Source organism: Hemibagrus wyckioides, linkage group LG02, assembly GCF_019097595.1.
Source record: "Hemibagrus wyckioides isolate EC202008001 linkage group LG02, SWU_Hwy_1.0, whole genome shotgun sequence".
Lineage (NCBI taxonomy): Eukaryota > Metazoa > Chordata > Actinopteri > Siluriformes > Bagridae > Hemibagrus > Hemibagrus wyckioides.
The window spans coordinates 19,675,172-19,701,571 of record NC_080711.1 but is presented as its reverse complement, the minus strand read 5'-3'; positions in this window follow the sequence as shown (position 1 = coordinate 19,701,571).

The following is a 26,400-nucleotide window of genomic DNA, read 5'->3' as shown; positions in this document are numbered from 1 at the left end:
CTACTGGGGTAGGGGTACAAAAGAATTTCCAAAACATTAGATTAGCACCATGAAGGCCATGGACAACAAGTGGCGAGCACAGTGACGTCACATTAAGAACAGACCGTTCCTTCCAAAGCTGATGAAAGAACTTACCTGGGAGGCTGCCAAGTGACCTACAGCAACATTAAAGGAGAATCTGGAAAGTACTGGTCACTCCCTCACATATTCTTCACATGTCTGGGCTATGGGATAGGAGAACTTTCTCATTAAAAAGAAACATACAAGCCTGACTAATTTACTTCAAAGCATATAGTGATATGTGTTATGGTTTGATGAGACCAAGGTGGGTCATTAGAAGACTATATTCAGAGTGAAGCATGGTGGTGGGAGCATCATGTTATGTGGCTGCTTCGCTTCAGCTAGGATGAGTCAATATAAATCATGGGTAAATTATTGTCTAACAAACCTGGGGACTTCTGTTAGAGAGCTGAAACTGAAGAAGATACCTTCAGGCACAAAAACAATCCATAGTAATTTGAGTCAGCAATGGAATGACTTCAGAAGAAGACCAATGTTTTGGAAAAAGTGCTTGAACAGATTCTTTCTGTCCCCTTTTTTAATATGCACTGTAGAGAGATATGGGGTTTGGGATACATTAACATCCATGTTGGGAAAACTCTTGTGACAACGACCTATGTAGTGGATAGGATGTGGATTGATGAAATTATGGACAATGGTGTGATTCGGGACATGTCCACAATAAATCGACAATATAGTGGACAGGGTCTAATGGACTAATGATGAGAAGGTTGTGAGTTTGAATCCCAAACTGTCGCTGTTAGGCCCCTGAGCAAGGCCTTTAACCCTCAATTGCTCAGTTGCATTAAAAAAAATTTAATACAGTGAAACCTTGACTTACGAGTGAATCAACTTACAAATTTTCCGAGATACGAGCCGTCGCTTGGTCGATTTTTTGCTTTAAGATATGAGCCGAGATCTGAGTTACGAGCGAGCCAGCTTACGTCACTTGGTAGCCCAGCGAGCGGTCAGTTCACGTGGTTATCTCTCCAGGTCGTGCGTTGGCGCTGTGTAACGACACTTCATCACTCATTTTCCAAACATTTTGAAAGGGAGGAAGAAACAAACCTCCTTGGACAGGTTTTTATTGAAACGCCCTGCAAGTGAAAGCAAGGAAAGTGTGGAGAAAAAGGCAAAAGTCAGTGAAGAAGATGATTAAGTGAAGTGAAAAAAATAAAAATAAAATAAAAAAAAAGTAGCAATTAAGTTTAGTGATAATGTGTAGCATAGTGTGTAAGTTAAATTTAGCAATTAATTAAGTGTGTAGCGAGTAAGTTAAGTTAAGCGATAGAGCACGAAATGAAAAACTCCGCCTATCTCCTCCACCTCTGCTAGCATCTTTGTCTGATCTTCAAGGTAAATACACTTAATAAAACCAGTTGATTTCCTGACATTCTTTTTTATTATGTATTATTATTGTTTTATACATTATTTGTTATTTATAAAGTACATTTTTCTTATTTAAAAACACCTAACAAAAAAAAATTGGCGTGGTTTTTGTGGGGCTGGAACGGATTAATAGCATTTCAATTCATTTTAATGGAGAAATTTGATTTTATATACGAGCAAATTGAGTTACGAGCTCGGTCACAGAACCAATTAAACTCGTAAGTCAAGGTATTACTGTAAATGTAAGGGTAAGGGCAACCTGCGCCAAATGCCGTAAATGTAATGTAGTGGACAGGGTGTGGTTTGGGACGTGTCCACAGTGAATTGACTGTATAGTGGACAGGACGTGGTTTGGGACATGTCCACAGTGAATTGACTGTATGTGGACAGGGTGTGGTTTGGGACATGTCCACATGGAATCATTGTTGGGAAGACACTTGAGACAATACCCTATATATTGGACAGGGTGGGGTTTGTGACATGTCCACAGCTAATTTACTATGTAGTTGAAGGGGTGTGGTTCGGGACATGTCCACAATGAATTGGCAACACAGTGGATAGGGTGTGTGGTTTGGGACATGTCCACAGTGAATTGGCAACATAGTGGATAGGGTATGTGGTTTGGGACATGTCCACAGTGAATTGACGATATAGTGGATAAGTGGATAGGGTATGTGGTTTGGGACATGTCCACAGTGAATTGACAATATACTGGATATAGTGGATAGGGTGTGTGGTTTGGGACATGTCCACAGTGAATTGACGATATAGTGGATAAGTGGATAGGGTATGTGGTTTGGGACATGTCCACAATGAATTGACAATATACTGGATATAGTGGATAGGGTGTGTGGTTTGGGACATGTCCACAGTGAATTGACGATATAGTGGATAAGTGGATAGGGTATGTGGTTTGGGACATGTCCACAATGAATTGACAATATACTGGATATATTGGATAGGGTGTGTAGTTTGGGACATGTCCACAGTGAATTAAATATATAGTGGATAGGGTGTGTGGTGTGGGACATGTCCACAATGAATTGAGGATATTGTGGATATAGTGGATAGGGTGTGTGGTTTGGGACATGTCCACAGTGAATTGAGGATATTGTGGATATAGTGGATAGGGTGTGTAGTTTGGGACATGTCCACAGTGCATTGACAATATAGTAGATAGGATGTGTGGTTTAGGTCATGTCCACAGTGAATTGACGATATAGTAAATAGAGTATTTGGATCAAAACTTTATGACTGACTGGGTTGAGGTTCTTGCAAAGATGACCTATGTAGTGAATAGTGTGTATGATTTGGGACATGTCCACACAGGATTTGATGATGTTGAATCTCTTGTGAATATAACCTATATAGTGAATAGTGAGTTGGTGGTTTGGGACACGTCCACAATGGAAACAGAATATAGGATAGAAGAATAGAAGACTAGTGTTAAGAAAGAATTCAGTGTTTGGACCTGTGTGTGTGTGTGTTGTAAGAGACAGCTGTGTGTGTTTTTTCAGACCTCTCTCTTCCTCTCTGCAGGTAACGTGTTACCTTGCTCCAGGTTCAATCTGTCATCGAGTGGGGTGTGTGTGTGTATATGCGCTCCAATAAAAGGGTTCAAGTAGAGATCTGTCATGCACACACACACACACACACACAGAAGGCTGCCAGCTGTCAGGTTTATAAAAGCACATTCCGTTTAACGTCCTGCAGCTCTTTCTCTCTCACTTTCTCTCTCTCTCTCTCTCTCTCTCTCTCTCTCTCCGTCTCTCTCTCTCTGTGTCTCTCGCTCTCTCTTTAGAATCAGCATGTTATTGAAATGCATCCAAATGCAGCATGTTGGGCCTTGCACGGAGGAAAGGCGTTCCTGTTGTGTTTTCAAACTGCAGGTTGCATTTAAAAGGGTGCTAAAAAGCAGCCACACAACGCACACATGCACACACACACGTGCACACACACACACACACCCACACACACACACGCATCCCGCAGGCTGATTGATCATCTGTCATGGTAATGAAACGTTATACACAGTGGATTGCTCAACCAACAGCGACGTTGGAGCGTGATCGGGCATCAGAGTCATTCAGAGGCCAAACATACACAAACACATCTCTCTCTCTCTCTCTCTCTCTCTCTCACACACACACACACACACACACACACAACCAGTACAGCTCTAATACAAGTTTAGACGAAGTGAGTACCCACAATTCACATATAAGTCCACTACGGACGTGTCCCAAACCACACACCATCTCCTGATTATCAATAAGACTTGACATGACCCACACACATACACACACACAACCCATACGACTCTAATACAATTTTAGACAGTGAGTACCCACAATTCACATATAAGTCCACTACGGACGTGTCCCAAACCACACACCATCTCCTGATTATCAATAAGACTTGACATGACCCACACACACACACACACGCGCAACCCATACGACTCTAATACAAATTTAGACAAAGTGAGTACCCACAATTCACATATAAGTCCACTACGGACGTGTCCCAAACCACACACCATCTCCTGATCATCGATAAGACTGGACACGTCCCAAACCGCATACTCTATTCATACTCTAGTACATTATATGTACTCCAATGTGTGTTACAACACACAATGGTTTGGATATTAACCCATCATTTTCACTGTAGAAAATAATCCCTATGTCCATCAGTGTTTTCCAATATCGTCCTGGCCAAGTGAAAAGAAAGTTAAATATTGAATCTGGAACACACGACGTGTGAAAGTACCTTCCAAAATAGCGAACAGAACGAGGTCGCGACAGGAGGCGAGAGTAGATCGTCAACATCAGTCATCGTCTGATCATTAGGGCTGGAATTAGAGGACTTCAAAAGTCAAAAAGTCCTCCGAAAGCTTCGAGTTTATGAGTCGTGACTCAATGTTGACATTTCTCAAAATGGCGAAATCCACAGCGAATGGGTTTGTGGTTGATGCTAGGTATAATTAGAGTGTAATTTTAGTCAGATCGAGTTTTTCTTGGTCAATTACCAAAACATCTGAGGAAGGATTTATTTTACCAAAGTTTCAGCTGGCACACTTCCTTCACACATTTATAACGACTTACTGGCTAGATGCTAGCTAACTAAATTGCTACTCTCGATGTGTGGAAGCCCCAGAATTCTAGATGATCTTAGACCCGATTCCAAAATGGTTGTTTAAATGAACACACTTTTCTCCCTAAAACTCCATAAAAGGTAAAGCTGACAGAGGCGAATATAATTAAATGACTACTAAAGGGCACTTCCTTATCGTTTTATGCCTAGTCTTGTTTTGTCACTGATTTGCTTTTGTGCAAGTCTTTAATATGAAATGACAACGTTTCAGAAAGTTTGAAGCTAATTTGCTAAAATAAATTTGCTCATTTTCTGCTTGATAAATGTTTATGAATTTGAGACAAAAAAACAAACAAACAACCAAAAAAAAAAAATTAATATGATAATAATGTATGGATGTTGTATGGATGAATTTTACTGATTTTAATGTTACATAAAAAGACACAATTATAGCACTTGGAATACTTGTCATTTTGAAGGTTTTATAAACAAAATATGTATATTTTTTTATTATTTTTTACTCACTGATCTTGGGTCATTTTTCCATTTTTTTCCATGCTTTTTTTTTCTTTCAGATTTTAGATAAAAAAAATTCCTTTACAACTGACCCAATATTTAAGCCCTTAAAGTTAAAGGAGTTAACTTTACATTAAAGCAAAATTAAAGTAGTGGTTTTAAACTCCTTTTATTCTACCCAGTTTCCATATCTATCGGACTTGGTCACACGTTCATCCATGAGAATGACAGAGTCGAGACAGGGAAAAGGAAAGGAGTGTGTTTGTTTTGCTTGAAGCTTCTTAGTTCAGATCGCTGATGATGACGTTTCATCAGTTAATTGTGGTTTCAGACTTCCTGTACTTGAACTTGTTTTAACCCCGATTGCGGTTATCTCCGACATGTTAAAGCTTAAAAGGGCAGAATTTCGCAATATGATAAGCACAACCAAATTGGAATTTTGAAAAAAAAAAAAAGTTTTGTTTTCAAGTCCAAACACACACACACACACACCACAACGTTTACCAAAATGTCTTAAGTTTTTCTCTTTTACCTAATAAAATGAATAAGATGAGTAACCTGAATATTAAATTGTAATAAAAATTAAGGAAGAATTGATTTTAAGATGATATAATTAACACCAAGTGGATCAAGAAAGGTGACAGCAAATGGGACATGGTGGAAACACGTACAGGAGATTATCTACTAAACCTCAAAAAACCTCAATTAAAATTCCCAGGTGACTGTTACCTTAAACTTTTGCAGACAACCCTATGTTTAAAAATGACACGCTAATGCTGATAGCAAGCAATCGAATCATTGGCGAGTTGTTTGATTCGAGCTACGTAGCGCTTTTGACTTTTGGCACTGTGCTTATCTTCGTTCTAATCTCTGCTTTTAACCTTTAACTTAAAAAACCCCCCAACTGCTGTGAAATATAACGTAACGTAGAACATCACACTTTGTTCTAATACATTCTAATCTTCTTCTTCTTTTGGCTTTTCCCTTCAGGGGTCGCCACAGCGAATCATCTCTCTCCACCTATCTCTATCTTCTGCATCCTTAACACTTACACCCACTAGCTTCATATCCTCATTTATTACATCCATATACCTCCTCTTTGGCCTTCCTCTTTTCCTCCTGCCTGGCAGCTCCATGTCCAACATTCTCCTACCAATATACTCACTCTCCCTCCTCTGAACATGTCCAAACCATCTTAATCTGTCCTCCCTAACTTTGTCCCCCAAACGTCCAACATGAGCCGTCCCTCTGATGTACTCGTTCCTAATTCTGTACACTCCCAAAGAGAACCTCAACATCTTCAGCTACCTCCAGCTCTGACTCCTGTCTCTTCCTCAGTGAAGCTGTCTCTAAACCATACTGCATGGCCGGTCTCACCACTGTCTTGTACACCAAATTCAGAGTATTGACGATTCGCATGATTAAATTTTTATGCCGGATGCCCTTCCTGAAGCAACCCTCTCTATTTATCCGGGCTTGGGACTGGCACAGAAGTCACTGGACCGTGACCCCCATGGCTAGATCATGTTATCGGTACTATGGTAACCAATAATTCCGTGGGACAACTCTACATAATTTTCAGCCTCACATTCAATGAATTAATGCAACAAAAATCAAAGCATCCAACAATCACTAGAGTCAATTTTTCTTTAAGTTTGTTTACCATTTTTTGGAAGGAGTCTCCAGTATCAGTGTCAGTGGTGAAGTTAATCAGATCGCTAGCTACCTCGCAAAGCATCAGACGGATTTAGTAGCGACGTGAGTCACTGGATGAAGTTCATTCTGAGTTGGCTTTGATCGAACGCGTCAAACACACTCCAGCTGATGAAGTACAATAGTGGCAGGGATTCAACACAGGATGAGTAAGGAAGTCTAGGAACAGTACTGGAATGGGATCATGGAAAAACTGGAACAGATGCTTAGAATTTTATTTTTTCCATCTACCTTTATTTTTAATCTTAATCCAGGCCAAAGGTTTTTTTTTCTTTTCTTTTCTTTTCTTTTCTTTTCTTTTCTTTTCTTTTCTTTTCTTTTCTTTTCTTTTCTTTTCTTTTCTTTTCTTTTCTTTTCTTTTCTTTTCTTTTCTTTTCTTTTCTTTTCTTTTGGAAAAACTGGAACAGATGCTTAGAATTTTTTTTACATCCACCTTTATTTTTAATCTTTATCCAGGCCAAAGGTTTGTTTTCAATATTTATGCTTTTCTTTTCTTTTCTTTTCTTTTCTTTTCTTTTCTTGTTTCATGTCATTATTTATTTATTTATTTATTTATTTTCCGTAAAAACATTCATGCAAATGGACAGAAACCAAACCTGTGTTACTCCACTTATCTGGAAAAAGAACAAAGAAAGTACGAAGGAAAAATTGCGTCTGTTTAGTGTACAGACATTCCGAAGCAACTACACAAGCAATGAAAAATAAAAATATGCTTTACAGCGATGCCATGAGTCAGCTATCTGGCGCACTACGAGATCCAGCGACACCATATCTGGTTATGAAACTGGTTTGTTTTTTTTCTGACAAGACGTTATGTTTCTCCTTCCATCAAAGGTTTTGGTCTGTCATGAAGTTCAGCAATAAATGTTGGCCATCTCGTAAGCTAAGTTTCGCAAGGCTATGGAGTACATCTCTAAGATTATTTGATTGAACAGAAGAAATCAGCATGGCTAGTTAGTAGAGGGTTGGTTAACTAGCATGCTTAGTAGCTAGCTTTGGAGTCTGTAACAGGATTTGATCACTGACATGATATGATAAACATGATAAACGAGATGGATAGCATTTTGGGATGGAGATACCATATGTAAATGATAAATGCTAGTTTCTATTTAGAGGATGTTTATTATTCTAACCTTAACCGTGTAACTGTTCATCACAGTGTAGCGCCATACCAATACATCATCACACCCCTATCCTGAAGGAAAGTTTTCCTGTCCCACATGCTTGTGAGCAAAAGATTTCCCAGGTGTGTGATGATGTCTCTTCCTGTCTCGACGCCAGAGACACACACACACACACACCTATGCTGGAAAACCCCAAGTGGTTAAACTCACACCTGATTTTTAATGACAGAGCAAGAGCTTGTCCTCATGAGGTTTAGACATCTCACGAGTTTGTGTGTGTGTGTGGGTGTACACAAAATCTTCAACAATTGCCAAAAAATCCTACTGGAATTTCAGTTTATTCCGTAGAACCTTATTTCTTCTTATTTATTATTCATATAATTCTTTTTTATTATATGATCCTCTTATATTATTTATTATTTTCAGAATCTTTTTTTGACATTTTAAAATTTGTTATTTGTGAAATTATTTAATTTCCATTTGTCATGTAGGATCTTTCTAGAGATAGATGATCTTGGAAATATAGATTTTCTAGAACACTTACATTGAAAGATTTGAAAAACTTTAATAAAAAATTTAAGTTTTATAAAAAAAATAATAATAATAAACAGATTTTAAAAGTGTAAAATTTTATTTAAAAAAGACATAAAAATATTTCAAGTAAAGATAACTGATAATTGTTACTTAAAGAACACATTTGCCCAATTTTTGTCCACTTTATCTTAGTATTTATCTTAAAATATCAGTTTTGAAATTAACAGTCTCTTCAGTTTTGTAAAAAGTTTAGGATATTGAACTCAAGTTTATATAATTATTTATTTATTTATATATTTTTTATTTTTGCCTTTACATTTTTTAATGGAACTTTAAGCAATCTATTGTCTTTACTTGTGATTTGAAAAAAGCTTATATTTTATTATTTTATTTTTATTTTATTCTATTATTTAGCTGTTATAATACAAATCCTGAATGTTTGTAGTAACAGATTAAATTGACTTTAGTTGATTTGTGACTTTGCAGACAGATGATTATACAGAAAAATAGCAATGTTTGGAAAAAAAATAGTGAGTAGAAAATAGAATTTTTGTTCTTTTTAGGTGAATGAAATGCAAGGTGCAAGTCTAAGATTTACCATTTTCAAGACAGCATTGAAAGGACAACTGGGATTGAAAGCGCGATACTTGGGGTTTGTGCCCCCTTTTTTTTTTCTTTTCTTTTTTTTTTTTTAATATGTGCCCTTGGGGAGGTGTATAATTAGTATTTTCAGTATTTCAAGTGAGGACTACTCACTTGACTACAAAGTTTAGGGGACATGTTTGGGGAAACTCCCAAAAGCATCAAACACATGAGCTTTAGGGTGAATGATTATGGCCGTCCTGAACATATCCCAGAACCCCCTTTTGTCTCTTTGTGATTATTAGGTTGATAAACTTGTAAATATTTGTCGATGCCGTGTGTGACGGCGGCATTTAAAGAGAAAGATGAGCAGCTATTCTTCAGCCTGTCAGCGTGGCCGTATGCTCCCGAGTGTGTTTGCTCAGTTTTAGAGGACACACACACACACAATAGGTGCGGAGAGTGCTGCGTGTCATCGCGCCGTTTATTAAAGCCCCAGTGCGTGCTCAGCGCTGCCGTGTTGACGTCTGTATACTGAGTGGGTGCTGAATGACCAGACAGACAAACATCACCATGATGACATTTATGTTTATTTAATTTTTTTTTTTTTCGCTCATGCCTTGTGTTTGGCGAATCAGTGTGACGTTAGTTTGAGTTCATTGAGGTCTTGAACGGGAATTAAACGAGGTCAAGACCTGCAAAATATTGAGTTAATGCCGTTAATACAGTCATGATAATTATTACGGTCAAATTGATGACCATGTAAATAGTGTAAACATTAGTTTTATTGTTGATTATTATTCATGACATCGTGCTATTCTGTTATAAAAGTCTGATACGTTTACGTTTAAGTTATATCAAATGTAGCAGGCTTAGGACCTGGTGCTAGAATTACATGAATGTAAATTCATAGCCCTAGTTTAGCTCTATATATTTATATTTATATCTGTATATAAACTGTATATATATTATCCCTCTTACTGTTATATATATTATGTACATAATGCACACGTATTGAACACACACACACACAGCAAAAATTAACAACATTATTAACACTACAAACATAAAGAATAGTTTATACAACTGTTTAATGAATAATACACTTCAGACACAATAGCTATCATCAATGATCAACACCCCAACCCCCCACCCCCAAAAGCTCCAGAACCATTTAACACACACACACACAAAAACCACGGAATAACACAAACATCTAACATCACATAACATCTAACACACACACACACAAACACAAACCACAGAATAACACAAACATAAACAAAGTTTGCAACCACAGACATTTTTAAAAAATTTTTATTTTAGTAAATAATTAATTATATATCAGTACATTTTGGCTGACATTTCAAAATTCAAAACTACAGCCTACAGTAACAGCAAATTCAAAGGGACTTCTAATGCTAACAAGTCTAGTCCTTCTAGTTACTTGCTATTTACATGCTTCAAATCCTCTTAATATGTATACTTTAAACAAGAAGGAAGCTACTGAAGAAAAACAATTTCAGACATTTCACCTTGGATCAGTTCCAAATATCAATTAAAAATATCAGGTCTGCTGGTTACAACAAACCTTCCACATAAATCTGACAAAACTTTCTAGAAAACTGTTAAACTTTCTAGCAAACTTTCATACTTTCTAGCAAATATTTGAACTTTCTAGCAAAATGTAAAACTTTCTAGCAAAATTTTCCAGCTTTCTAGTGAACTTTCAAACTTTCTAGAAAAATGTCAAACTTCAAACTTTCTAGCAAATTTGAAACTTTCTAGCAAATTTTCTAACTTTCTAGTGAACTTTTAAACTTTCTAGGAAAATGTCAAACTCCAAACTTTCTAGCTAAATTTTAAACTTCCTAGCAAATTTTCTAACTTTCTAGTGAACTTTCAAACTTTCTAGCAAAATGTGAAACCTTCTAGCAACATTTTCCAACGTTACAGCAATTTTTAGCAAAATTTCAATCTTTCAGTGTCAGTGCTTTCTAACAGTCAAACACTAAAACTTATTTTTTGTCTTATTAAGTTTAATAAGTGTGAAATTACTACCATGGTGTATGAAGAATAAAAAAACATAATCTGAACACAGTCATAGATTTATTTCCCATAACACCATGTCCCAGAGAATTTTATTTCTTAGTTAAAACTAAACAATAACTTAATAAATGCTTTACTATGGAACAATACCACAAAATAAACACAGGTTTAATTCTAAAAAAAAAAAATTTAAATAACTGAATTTGTCACACAGTTCAAAAAAAATTAACCTCAGTCAAATTCATAAGTAATAAAATGTAAAATATATTAACATACATTTTTAAATTATTTATAAAAAATAAGATGTTTTATATACAGAAAACTTTCAGAAACTAAAATTTCAAGAATATTTATTGTGGTATGAAATTGTTAGTGTAACTCGAGACGCTAGTTTTTCCAATAAGTTCAGTTTGTCATTTTGTAGTGTTGTTAGCTAGACTTAATAATAAAAACACAAATATTTGCGTTACATTATGGCATACTGAGTTAACATAGTTAATAATGATCAGATATTAAAATAAGCGTTTGTGTTACTTTAGTACTCGGAGTGTGTATACTCTTGTGTTATTGTTGGTCAGTGGGTATAGATATTGTGTTACATTACAGATTAGTGTGTTATTGTGTTTGTTTGGTGTTTTAGTGATATGACTGTGGTGTGACGTGGGGGTGTGTAGTCAGTGTGGCATGTTTATTGTGTAGAGTTAATCTCACTGTTGACGGCTGCTGTGTTAATATGTGTAAGCGTGGTTAGCATGGCCTTGAATACATCCCTCCCACACACACACACACACAAATCTATCCTAGGCCATAGTTTGGTTTGGGCCAATAGAAAAGCACTGATGTGGACTAACACACACACAGCTGTAAGGACTCAGTGATCTTTCTAGCTCTTTTTACTCACACACACAGTTGCTATGGTGAGAAACACACACCACTGACTGTTCATCACAGGTGAGTCTCCCACAGGGGGCTTCCCCTGTGTGTGTGTGTAGATTAAGTATAGAGAGCCATGAGCCTGTGACTGCCTATGTTCCACGTTTAACATCAGACCCCACACACACACAAACACACACAGAAAGCAACTGACAGTTTTCAATATTAATTAAATATTTTCAATATTTACTTATTAATCTGTCTTTTACTTTTGAAAGACACTTTAGGTTTGCTGGAACTGTGTGTGTGTGTGTGTGTGTGTGCGTGTGTGTGTGCGTGTCAAAAGCCCAGCACTGATCAAAAGCAGCATTAGCAGTGACTTCTCCCTCTGTAAGCCGAACACACAATGAGGATTTTTTTCTTTCTAATTAAAGAGTCTCCCCCTCCATCCTCCCTCCCTCCCCTTCATCTTCCTCCTCCTCCTCCTTTCATCCCTTCATCCCTTCATTCTTTCAGAAGTTTGCGTGAAGTGTGTACGGAAGATATTACGCCTCTGACATCAAACAGCCGACACACACACTCTGATAATAACCATAACAGGCGACTGAGGGGGAGAAGGAGAACCCTACGGAGACACACACACACACCCACATACACACACACACACACACTTATGCACATACACATACACATTTGATGTACTGAGCCACATGCATACACACAGATATACTGACCAACATGTAGTAATGCAAAAGCGTAAACACACAAATATACGTGTGTGTGTGTGTGTGTGTGTGTTCTTTTGTAGATCTTTGTTTAAAGTTCAGCTTGGTTCGTTTCTTTGAACTTCGGCTATAAGACTGAACCTCCCTCTATAAAGAGGCTTATCCCCCATCCTAGTGTGTGTGTGTGTGTGTGTGTGTGTGTGTGTGCAGTGTTGTGTTTTGTCCTTGTACCAGCAAGGCCCACAGCTGTGGCCCTCAGTCACTGCGATCTGAACACACACACACACAAAGCGGTATTTGAGAAAAGATTGTGTTGTGTCTATGACTGCAAATTGTGTTATTAAATATTCACTATTAAAATAATCAAGTTGTGTAGCGTGAAAGGTTTGGAGATTTTGTGGAGAGGTTGTGTAGTGTGTACACTAGTGTATCATGCAAACTGAGGAAATTCCTGTACCTCTGCTTCTACACACAGATAATAATTATTAGTACTAATGACTTACTGAATCTTAAGGTTACTAATTCGTTACGTAACAATAATTAGTATATAGTATTAAGTTACTTAGTGTTACGTTACTAATTAGTTACCTAATACTAATAACTTAATGCTTATGCAGGTTTTTAATAGTTAGTGTGTACATGTGCGTGTGTGTGTTTGTTTGTATCAGATAATTCTGCGAATAATTGAATGTATGCATGATTTTTGTGTAAGTGTGTGTGTGTGTGTAATGTGGTGTAATGTATTACTTAAGTTATTAATAGTTTGTATGTATCTGTGTGTGTGTGTGTATCAGATAATTCATATATGAATAACTGTATATATGCACAATTTGTGCGTAAGTGTGTGTATGTGTGTGTGTAATGTGGTGTAACTTAATATTTAAGTTATAAGTAAGTTATTAATAGTTCATTAATACTAATAAAAATGAGTTTAATACAATAAGAAAATGAGGTGTGTATTTGTGTAGTGAGAAATATCCTTGGTTTTAGTCACACTGCATCTGTGTGTTATCTGTAACACACCTGAATCCGCGAGGCTGTAAAGCCCGGATAAACACTTCATGAGTCAAATACGAGACACAAATGTGTCTGGACACGGGACGTGCGGCTCAGCCTGGTTTTATTACGAGGTGTGAATCGAGGTCGCGTGTATCGGCGCTCAAATCCATCGAGGTTCACAGCGTCCACCTGTGGAACTCAGACACACGCGGTTTTGAGAGGCCGAGACTTCACACACGATTACACAGATAGCAGATAAAGTACCTGTATGACAGGTCGGGAACACCTGCGAAGCTTCCTTCACACACACGCTATCAAAGGGACATATCTTACCATACAGGGTGGACACACACACACACACACACACACATGCAGATGCTATCAGAGAGGCAAATCAGCAGCAGCTGCTGGTAGGCAACATCACAGGTTAAGAACAGATGTACTGCAGTTTAAGATCGACCCGAAGTTGGAGAAGGTGTCACGCACCCAAGCACGCTACAGTGCTAATGGCTAACTATTGACTAGCATGAACTCCAATTGCTCTGGCGTAAAGATCTTAGCCTCTTTTCAGGCAGGGAGCGGTCACACATTGACACTTTGCGGTCAGCTGAAAATGGCAGTTGTAACGTTTGTAATGAGTTCACCTAGAGGTTTTCTACCGAAGATTGTTGTGTTGTGTTGTGCAGCGAGGCCTCTAACCTCGTTTGGATTACTTTATGATTTTTCAAGATTTACAAGAAAGATGCCTTTCTTGTATGTGCAGGTATAACAGTGTGTGTGTGTGTGTGTGTGGTGCATTTGTCTTTCTTGTATGTGCAGGTATAACAGTGTGTGTGTGTGTGTGTGTGTGTGTGTGTGTGTGTGTGGTGCATTTGTCTTTCTTGTATGTGCAGGTATAACAGTGTGTGTGTGTGTGTGTGTGGTGCATTTGTCTTTCTTGTATGTGCAGGTATAACATTGTGTGTGTGTGTGTGTGTCTGTGCGTGTGTGTATTGGATAATTCTTTATGAATGATTCTATGTATGTGCGATTTGTATGTAAGTGTATCTACAGCATCTCTGTGTGTGTGTGTGTGTGTGGTGTAGTGTAGGGTGTGGTGCATTTGTCTCTCCTGAATCTGCAGGTATAACAGTGTGTGTGTGTGTGTGTATCAGATAATTTTTTATGAATGATTGTGTGCATGTGTGATTTGCGTGTAAGTGTATCTACTGCATCTGTGTGTGTGTGTGTGTGTATCAGATAATTCTTCCATGACTAATTGTGTGTATATGTGATCTGTGTATAAGTGTATCTACTGCATCTTTGTGTGTGTGTGTGTGGTGTAGTGTGGGGTGTGGTGCATTTGTCTCTTCTGTATCTGCAGGAATAACAGTGTGTGTGTGTGTGTGTGTGTGTAGTGTGGGGTGTGGTGCATTTGTCTCTTCTGTATCTGCAGGAATAACAGTGTGTGTGTGTGTGTGTGTGTGTAGCAGATAATTCATGATTGTACGTATGTTATTTGCATGCAAGTGTATCTACTGCTTCTGTGTGTGTGTTGGGGGGGTGCATTTGTCTCTATTGTATCTGTAGGTATAACTGTGTGTGTGTGTGTGCAGCCTGCATGAATAAAATCAGAAGGCTGACTGACAAAATATTAGTCATCTTTTACTTTCTAGTCATTTATCTTCTGTATTTTTCTCACCTTGAGCCTCATTTATCAATCAGGACATGTGTAAATGTTTCCATAAGCCAGGGTTATTATAAATAGCTGACGATCTTCATGTTAAACACACACAGCTTTCAGCAATGAGGAGTTTACACTAGTTACATGCTTTCTGTCTTAACTGCAACACCGCAAAACTCCATATTTCAGTGAACATATATTTTATGCAGTCAAATTTAACTAGTACTTTCTATTAGAGGACTTTAACAAAGTAAAACACACACACACATGCAGTAGAAACACTTATTCATAAATCACATACACACACTTATGTAATGGAAGAATGATATGAAACACACATACACATTATACTTACACATACAGGAGAGATGAATGTACCACACAAAAAAAATCCCCCCCCACACACAGATGCAGTAGATACACTTATACACAAATCACATATACACACAATTAGTCATGGAAGAATGATCTGATACACACACACAATGTTATACCTATGCATACAGGAGAGATAAATGTACCACACAACACACACAACACACACACACACGCAGATGCCATAGAAAGACTTACATGCAAATAATACATACATACAATAATTTATAAAGAATTAGCAAATAAACACACACACACATACAAACACGTATAAAACACATACACACACATAAAACACATACACACACATATACACGCATACACCTACACACACACACACACACATAAAACACATACACACATACATACAAACACACACATACACATGCACAAACACACACACACACACACTGTTATGCCTACACATACAGGAGAGATGAATGTACTACACACACACACATAACACACACACATATACACATACATACATACATATATGCGCACACACACACACACATAAAACACATACACACACGCACATGCACACACACACACACACACTGTTATGCCTACACATACAGGAGAGATGAATGTACTACACACACACACACACACACACATAACACACACATATACACATACATACATACATATATGCGCACACACACACACACACACACACATAAAACACATACACACATACATACAAACACACACATACACACACGCACATACACACACATAAAACACATACACACACGCACATACACACACACACACACTGTTATGCCTACACATACAGGAGAGATGAATGTACTACACACACACACATAACACACACACACATATACACATACATACATACATATATGCGCACACACACACATAAAACACATACACACACGCACATACATACACAGACACACTGTTATGCCTACACATACAGGAGAGATGAATGTACTACACACACACACACACACACACACACACACATACATATACACATACATACATACATATATGCGCACACACACACACACACACACAAGCTTCTTGCCCTTTGTGCTGCCAGGCTACTGTGTGTGTGTGTGTGTGTGTAGATTTGTTATCAGTAGAGTTTGCATGCTCACTGAGGTGGAACGTCGACCCTCATACCATTACATCCTTCAAGAACTCTCTCTCTCTCTCTCTCTCTCTCTCTCTCTCTCTCTTTCAATAACAGGTGTGTCCTTTCATCAGGGCTGGTTGTTCATACTGTACATGACCAGCTGTGTTCCAAAACAACTTTCCCCATAATTTACCAGGGTTATGGATATTTGCTCCAAGGATATGTGTGTGTGTGTCTGTGTGTGTCTGTGTGTGTGTGTGTTAATAAATGAATCCACTGCTACAAGATGAATAAATTCTAGCATGCTTGACACTTGTAAAAGTAAAGCATGTGTTTGTGCTATCAAGTGTGTGTGTGTGTGTGTGTGTGTGTGTGTGTAGCCATGCATGACAGAGTTCCTGGAAGATGATATGAAGATGGAAGCACATCTGGAGGTACAATTGATTAGTCAATGGTGTGTGTGTCTGTGTGTCTGTGTGTGTGTGTGTTATATGTGTGTGTGGGTATTATGGGAATTTCCTGCCAGCTAAAGTTCTACAGTTCCAGGAATGCACTGAAATCTCTCTGTGAGAATCATTTCCTGCCTGGAGGAAACACACAGATAAGACTGGCAAAGATTCAAACACACACACACACACACTCTCTCTCTCTCTCTCTCTCTCTTACCCCAGTTCTGTTCCTGTTCAAAACAATGTGCAATCTTGCTGTATATGCAAAACCACACCCATTTGTATATATACTAACAGAGTCACACACACACACACACACCCACACACCCACACACGTGCACTGTATGCATAAAAAGTGCAAATATTTGTCTTTGTGTGTTGGTGGTGGTTAAGCGCACATGTCTGAACAAATTTGTTATTTGTACATCCATATGTATACATGTTTACAATTGTTTTTTGTGTGTGTGTGTGTGTTTATAATGTGGTGTGTGGTACATTTTCCTGTATGTGTAAGTGCAGGTATGTGTGTGTTAGATATTTCTTCCCTGATTTATTGTATCTTTATGTGATTTCTGTGTGTGTGTGTGTGTGTGTGTGTGGTGCTTTTGTCTTTCTTGTATGTGTAGGTATGGTTGTAAGTGGAGGTGCACTGTATGTGTGTGTTTGTGTATCAGCAAATTCTTCAAAGATTAACTTTGTGTATGTGTGATTTAAGCATGTGAGTGTGTGTGTGTAGTGTGGTACATTTGTTTTTCTGTATCTGTAGATATGTGTGTAAGTGCAGGTGTGTAGTCTGGTTGGTTTTTTTTTTGTATGTGTGTAAGTGCAGGCATGTGTGTGTGTGTGTGTATCAGAGAATTCCATGGCTAATTATATGTATATGTGATATGATTGTAAATATATCTACTATTTTTGTGTGTTTGTGTGTGTGCATGTGGTGCATTTGTCTCTCCTGTACGTGTATGCATGTGTGTAAGTGCAGGTGCATGTGTGTGTGTGCTTATCATAGAATTCTTCCATGGCTAATTATATGTATATGTGATATAAAATATCACATATGTAAATATATCTACTATATCTGTGTGTGTGTGTGTGTGTGTGTGTGTATCAAAGAATTCTTCCATGGCTAATTATATGTATATGTGATATGAGTGTAAATATATCTACTATATCTGTGTGTGTGTGTGCATGTGGTGCATTTGTGTCTCCTGTATGTGTATGCATGTGTGTAAATGCAGGTGTGTGTGTGTGTGTGTAAGAATGTGTGGAATTCGGTTGCTCCTCCTGGTTGGACAGGCGTAGATAAGCACAACCCCGTCATCCACACTCACACATTCATTCACTCTCGCCGTCTTGGCTAGAATCTCTACTTAATATTCTGTCTCTTAATTCAGGGGAGCTTCTGTTTTTTTTAAAAGAAAAAGGTTTTTCTTTTACATGATGTCCAGAATAAAGTGTGTACATTCAGGTGATTTTCAGTAGCATCCACCTCCACCTCCACCCCCAGATACTGAAATAAACCTAATCGGAGTCTGGTGTATAACTTGGGCAATTCTTCACCCCACCACCAGAGGGCAGCATCCACACACATTTTATAATGCTATATTACATTTTATATATATATATACATCAATTCCTTGAGTCTCCTTCATTCCACTAAAGCAGTACTTTCCTTCACAGTCACTTCAATCTCTGAAATTGATTGTTTTATTTAGCAGTATGTTCAATGTTCTTAATCTGAATTAAAATCAAATGAGATCATGAAGTCATAATGTATTATAATAACAAGCTATATTATATATATATATATATATTGAATTTGCAAGCAAACAAGACCATGGCTTGAAGGATAAGCTGACCGAGCCCTCATTAGCATTGACTCTCAGTAGCTACTAATCTTATATACTGTTATATGAGGGCTTTAGTATCGCCACACATACATTACAGCACAGTGCAATTCTTTTCTTTGCATATCCCAGCTGAGGAAGTTGGGCTCAGAGCACAGGGGCAGCTATGATACAGCACCCCCGGAGCAGAGAGGGTTAAGGGCCTTGCTCAATTGCCCAACAGAGGAGCTTGGTGGTGCTGGGGCTTGAACCCTGATCCTCCAATCAACAGCCCAGAGCCTTAACCACTTGAGCCACCACTGCCTTTAGTTGTACATCGTATAATATTCATATATTAGCATCATCTCTAATAATCAAGCGGATTTCAACGTTAATGATAAACCTGAACTGTTCCATTTACTATACAATGAGACATCTGGGATGAAAACCTTCTCTCTAGTTCTTCTTCCTCACTGTCTATCTCCGTCTTTCATATTTTCTTCTTCGTATTTTTCTCTGTCTATTTTTCCGTCTCTACTTTTCTGACCGTCTGTCTCCTGTTCTTCATCAAAACCATATTGCTTTTCTCCTCGCCATCTCTCTCTCTCTCTCTCTCTCTCTCTCTCTCTCTGGGTCTCCTGTTCTTCATCAAATCCATGTTGGAGAAAAAGAAAGCAAGATAACAGCAGCAGAAGAAAGCCAAATACCAAAAAACAACCCAATATTTTTTTTCTCCCTGTGCAGTTCCTTCGCAATGTTCATGCAGAATTCCATTTAGAGTTATATTCATTCATCGTCCCGTGAGACTGCTTTAACAGAGCAAGAAAGGGTTTTCCCTTTAAAAACATTTAATCAGTCAACATCTTAAAGCTTAAATAGCACATACTGTTAAATTGCAGTAATATATGATGTTTAATGACAAGACTCTTATCTCAAAACTACTGGACCATCTCCATCAATCCCCTTCAGATGATTCAGAATGCAGGAGCATGCCTTGTTTTTAATGAGCCCAAACTGATCCACGTCCATCCTCCCTCTTCATTTCCCTCCTCTGGATTCCTGGAGCTGCCTGCATCACATTCAAAGCCTTGATGCTCACGTACAAGACCTTGTCTGGAACAGCACCTCAAACTCAGCGCTCTTCTTGAGGTTTAATCTACGCTCCGTCCTGCAATCTGCTGTTAATCAGCTAACGACTGACGCCTGGTAGCGCCTACACAGCAAAACATGAGGGAATTAATGATGTAGATTAATGAGGTGATAGTGGTGAGGAAAAACTCCCTGAGAAGATAAGAGGCAGAAACCTTGAGAAGAACCAGACTCAAAGCAAAACCATCCTCATTTAGGTGACAGTTGGATTAGAAATTATTTCCTTTTTTATAACTGTGTACCAAGGAAATTAATTCTAGCTACGTTTAGCAGACACGTGAATCCCGCACAACTTACACTATATTGCCAAAAGTTTTGGGACACTCCTGCAAATTGTTGTTTTTCAGGGGTTGGGCTCGGCCTCTTAGTTCCAGTGAAAGGAACTCTTAATGCTCCAGCTTCATACCAAGACATTTTTGGACAATTTCATGTTGTGGGAACAGTTTGGGGATGACCCCTTCCTGTTCCAACATGACTGCACACCAGTGCACAAAGCAAGCTCCATAAAGACATGGATGAGTGAGTTTGGTGTGGAGGAACTTGACTGACCTCAACCTGATAGAACACCTTTGGGATGAATTAGAGCGGAGACTGTGAGCCAGGCCTTCTCGTCCAACATCAGTGCCTGACCTCACAAATGTGCTTCTAGAGGAATGGTCAAAAATTCCAATAAACACACTCTTAAACCTTGTGAAAAGTCTTCCCAGAACAGTTGAAGATGTTACAGCTGCAAAGGGTGGGCCAACTCCATATTAAATTCATGTGCACGTAAAGGTAGACGTCTTAAAACTTTTGGCAATATAGTGTATATTTATTACATTTAATACAATAAGCCCTTCTGGTCAGTAATCCAACTCCTTAACCACTTCCAAGGATGCATCAGTGTTGATATAAAATTTTCCTGAAGTTATCAACTTCAGTTATGGAGACAAACTATGCATATCAATTGCAGTCCAAAATCCATCCCTATGGTTTCTAAATGAACCTTTAACAGCAATCCCATGCATCTCTAAAGCTGTCTATAGAGGGCCAAACCTCAGCGCCGGTGATTTCAAAGTGGGATGTCCATGAAACAAGTTAGTTCTTGTTATTGTTTATATTATAGCTGCAAGTGTTACAAAGAAATCCTAAAACATGACCAGCGACTGAAAAAATGTTTACAATACTGACACTGGAGACTCCTTTCCTTCCATAGTCTGCCAGGAACTGGAATCTGAGGCTACAGCGAGTACAAGAGCCCCAGTGTTCCCAGTAAAAAGCCTGGTCTATTAGAAAATTTGTCAGTTTGTCAAACAGTGAGAGGAAAGGACAGCTGGAGACAGGTTTGAGTGATGAACATTGTGAAATATAGGGATATCTGGTGGTCAGACAACCTTTAAATAGCATTTCATATAAATAGCACCTCCATGGGACACACATATATTATTATTATTATTATTATTATTATTATTATGTTGTTGTTGTTGTTGTCACTATCAGTGCAGTTGTAAAGATGACCACATGTGGGTGTTACAATAGCTTGGCTTCATCGAATCGTGTTTGTGTGTGTGTGTGTGTGTGTGTCTTACAGATTCCAGCACATGAAAGGCCTCTGGATTGCCAGTATGTGATTTATATTCTGTGTGTGTTTCATATAACTCATAAAGAGTAGAGAAACAGGGTAGTGTGTGTGTGTGTGTGTGAGACTCATCCTTTGATGTGCAAGTTTAAAGTAGGAATAAAAGGGAAAGGTAGAGTCTTTATTGTGGTTGGACCTTTTGACTGCTAAAACATCCCTCCTTCCTTCCTTCTCTTATTTATTTAAAGCCTGTGCGTGTGTGTGTGTGTGTGGTTCCCATATGTTATCGAATAACGCGATGTATGCGGTGTTCCCTTTAATATGCCATAATGCATTCCAACATACTTCAGAATAAAAGTAAATAAACATATAATCACACCCAGCTGCCCAGTGTGTGTGTGTGTGTGTGTGTGTGTGTGTGTGTGTGTGCATGTGGACAGAGTGAGAGTGTATGATACATGTATGATACCAACTGATTTCTCTTATTACAGCGCATGTTTCAACTCTAAGCTGCTTTAAACTCTGTGCTTTATAATGTTCTGTAAATGTTAAGTTCCTCAGAACTAAATTAGCTTCAACCACAACAGCCGCCTCGTCGCCCCAGTCGCCTTGCTTGCTTGATTAAGTTCAATAAATAGTATAATTACACAAGCTGGTTAGCCACAAAGGAGTCAGAGTCACCAAAAAATCATATGTATACGCAAAGATTTATGATGTTTAATACTGGTTTCTTACATAAGTAACTGAAAAACAAACAAAAAGCCAAGGAAATTGTGACAGGTTTAGCACATTCCCATTTAACATTTACCTCAGAATTTTATATTTTTTAGCTGTAGCGATGCTATTAGGTCATTTTACAGTCATAGAAACCCTGTGTGTTGTGTAAACAGTAGTTTCACCATGTTAAATGGAGCAAAAATGACATGTATGATCAAAAAATAGAGGCAGGAATTATCACGTATTAAGGAACTGACTGAAAAATTAGCAGAAATTGGATCTCAGGGAACATTTGGCCTAGAAATTAAAATGGAAAAAATAAAACAGAAAAAGGATTTACATAGTGATTTTTTCTCACTGACACGAAAGCACAAGACTAGTCATAGTTGTTTATGCTGCAAATCCCAGGGTTTCGGGATATGATTATGAACACCCAGGATTAGCTGCTCACCTGGGTAAAGTATGAGCACTGTGAAACGTCAAACCCAGGATTCTTGCATGTTTCCCCAGAGTTTAACAATCAGTGTATTAATCTTTATTTACCTTGTTAGATCTTAGAGCTATTTTAAATAATGCTGGACAAATCTTTCACCAATAGAACAAACTAGCTTCAGTGACTTTCGTTCCACGTGGAGGTCCTACCTGTGCAACGGGTGCAAGTGGAATCACTCAGTCTGAATCCATCAGCACTCGGCTTACGACGTGGACGTGACATTTTGCCCCCCCCTCCCCCCCCAAACCGCCAACTTCTTCTGCCCTCTAAGAAATCCCTGAAAACATCTCAGGAATTTCTCCAGGGGCTGCTGTTGCACCCTAGAGACCCCACCATGTGTGTGTGTGGGGTGTGTGTGTGTAAGAAAAAACAAACAAACACTATTTTCTACACGTGCACATACCCATATATAGCTATATGCATAAAGACAAGGCGCAATATGGTCACGTTGACCTGCTCTGTATAAGTGTTTATCTCTGTGCACATGTGGCATGTCCCTGCTCTCTTGCAGCATACAGCTGTATGGATATATGTGGATATACTGCCATATTTCTCAGGTTCACATGATGAATGGTGACGTTTCAGCTTCGTTCGTGTTAAATCAGGACTTTAAATAGAGTTGCTCAATCTATAAACATACATATATAATGACTTATCATGTATATGTATAAAATATATACATATATATATATATACCATTCAGTTTTAATACATTGCTTCCATCTAGTGGAGAATTGTGAAACAACAGCCCACATAGCAGACGGGTCTGGGCCAGATCTGGCATTAAGCCGGCACTGCTGGCTGAGTTCTGGCATGGCAAGTGGTATGTCAACCAGATGCGGACCAGGTCTGGCAGTGGTGGCACAGTTTATATGATGACATGCCAGATGTGGCCCAGTTATGGTTTGGTTTATGTGGTGTGGCCCTGTGCTGGCCCACGTCTGGCCCGCCTCTGGCAAACCAGACACGGGCCACCAAAGGGCCGTCATTCTTTGTGGTATGAGGGCCGAGTGTAAATGCATTGTGTGGGCCAGATCTGGGCCAGACCTATTTTGCTATCTGGGAGGATACCGTCTTCACCTACGTTCACAAGAGTGAATTGTTTCCAACGTAAAATGATCGCGATTATATATAAAATATAACCTGTTACACTTTTATTTAAAATATATTTAACTATAACTGACTGATTTACTGACACGTTTATCTGACTATACCTTGTACAAGCTTTGTTTACAGATTTAGCAAAGCAAGCTAACTACTCTAGCCTCATACACTCACCACAATCTTTGCTAGATCCTTTTTGACCCCCCCCCCCAATAATGTCTTTATACAAACATTAGAAAAGAAAAAACACACTTTCTCTAACTCCTAGCACCTTGAAACATAGACATGTTTAATTGAGAGGTTGTAGCCGAAAGACAGGGTAGCAGAAAGCTGTAGAGCTAGAGTGGTTTCAACGTTTCATAATGGTGGCTGTTGTATGTGAGACATCATGCTGGTGTTGGAAGTCGTTATAGCATCCTCCTGGTGATGGCTTTGGACCCTTGAGAACCACATTTGTAGGAAATACAGGAAAATGTTTAGTGTGTGTGTGTAAAAAAATTAAAGTGACCCTGAAAAACATTAGAAAGCTTCAAATGACCAACTTTATTTTTAGTACTTTGTTCCTAGACTGTTCGTGGTAATTACATCTTATAATATATCATTCTTTTCCGAGATATTTTGGTTGTATGTTTGGGGTCGTTGTCTCTCTCAGACATCTTCTTCTCAGATTTGAGAACTTAAGACTTTTCTTACCTTCAACATAAACCTATTTTTAATATATATTCAGTGCTGAATACTTTTTTTCACTTTTAAAAACATTCTCTCCACATCATTTTTTTAACCATATTGTATCTTTGTTTTCTTATGAAAGCATGCATTTTTTGTTCATATTAAATAAATCCATTTAAATAAACATGTCTGATGACTTATTTCTGATTACTCAAGTGAGAGCTAGCTAGTTAGATATTTAGGGAGTGGTGGGCCATCAGGGCCAGCAAGGCCTTCTCTGCTGGCCTAAACAGCAGTGATCTGAATCACTGACTTGCATTTTAATATATTTAATATATTTTTCCATGAATGTGTATTAAATTATTCCCAATAGTCTATTCTCTACATTTCATAGCTTTTCTCTTGGTTGCGCTGCTTCCAGTAGTGTATATTTATGATGAGAGTATTTATCCAATCATATTTCAGCCAGTGGCAGACATCATGTGTTGCCAGAGTGAAAATCTGCCTTAAGGCCTTCAGACTCAATAGTGCAGGCGCCCGTAGCTTAAAATAAGTGGCAATGAAATTGTTACATTAACCAATCAGATTTCGAGTTGGCGTCACTGGGGCCGTCTAGCAGGCATATGATTATGTCAGCAATTTCCTGTCCTTTGACTGGATAATTGGAGGAGTCAGAGGCAGCGAACCGCCCATATACAGTGTTTCTATATTCTCTGTCTCATTTCGGATGCTGCGTCCTCCGGAGATTGCACTTTGCTGTATGCGTCATCAAGAATGTTTTTTTTTGAGAAAAGTAACCGTAATAAAATTGAAATACCGTAGACTAATTTATTTTTTACTTTGTTAATTAACGGTTGATTAGTATCTACTGACGTGGCGTGGCGTCATAATGATGGTATAGAGGTGGATTAATTCAGGAAGGACACCAGTGAAGTGTGAAATGCACGGCCCACCACTGTATTTAGGTATTTGTTTAGCTACTTCAGCCATATATTTTTTTTAACAAAAATGAATTTTGTTCATATTATGTACTATATATAAGTAGTTTAAGTTTAATAGTTAGCATTGTTTAGCTAACAAACTCCACTAGCTAGCTTTAGTGAACTTGTTTTCTTCTTAAGACACTCCAGACGGATCGGCACCCTATCTATCTGCTCTCCACCAAATGTATTGGCGACCTGTCTATCTACTCGCCTCCAAAAAGCATCAGACGTTACGATTGCTTGCTTTGTCAATATGCTAACAAATGGCATTAATATATGTAACCAGGTTTATCATGTGGAAGATTTCAGCTAAACAAACAGTAGCTATAACGCCATAGACACCGGAAGCACATGCAGGACAGTCAACACCGCTGCTTAAAATAGTGCAAGACCTGATAATAGAACATAATCACATTGGTAGCTGTAATACCAATATAACAATAATAAGGAAAGGTCTGTTCTATATGTTATGACATGCTAGCTATTGTACAAAAAATCTTGACGCTGATCTTAACAAATACTGATATTTGACATAAAAAGAATTGATTGAGGTTTCAATCGAGCTAATTATTAGCTGAATTAACTGATTGCTTAATATTGAGTAAAATTGTGTTGAACTGGTGCTAAAATGAGAGAAAATGAAGGT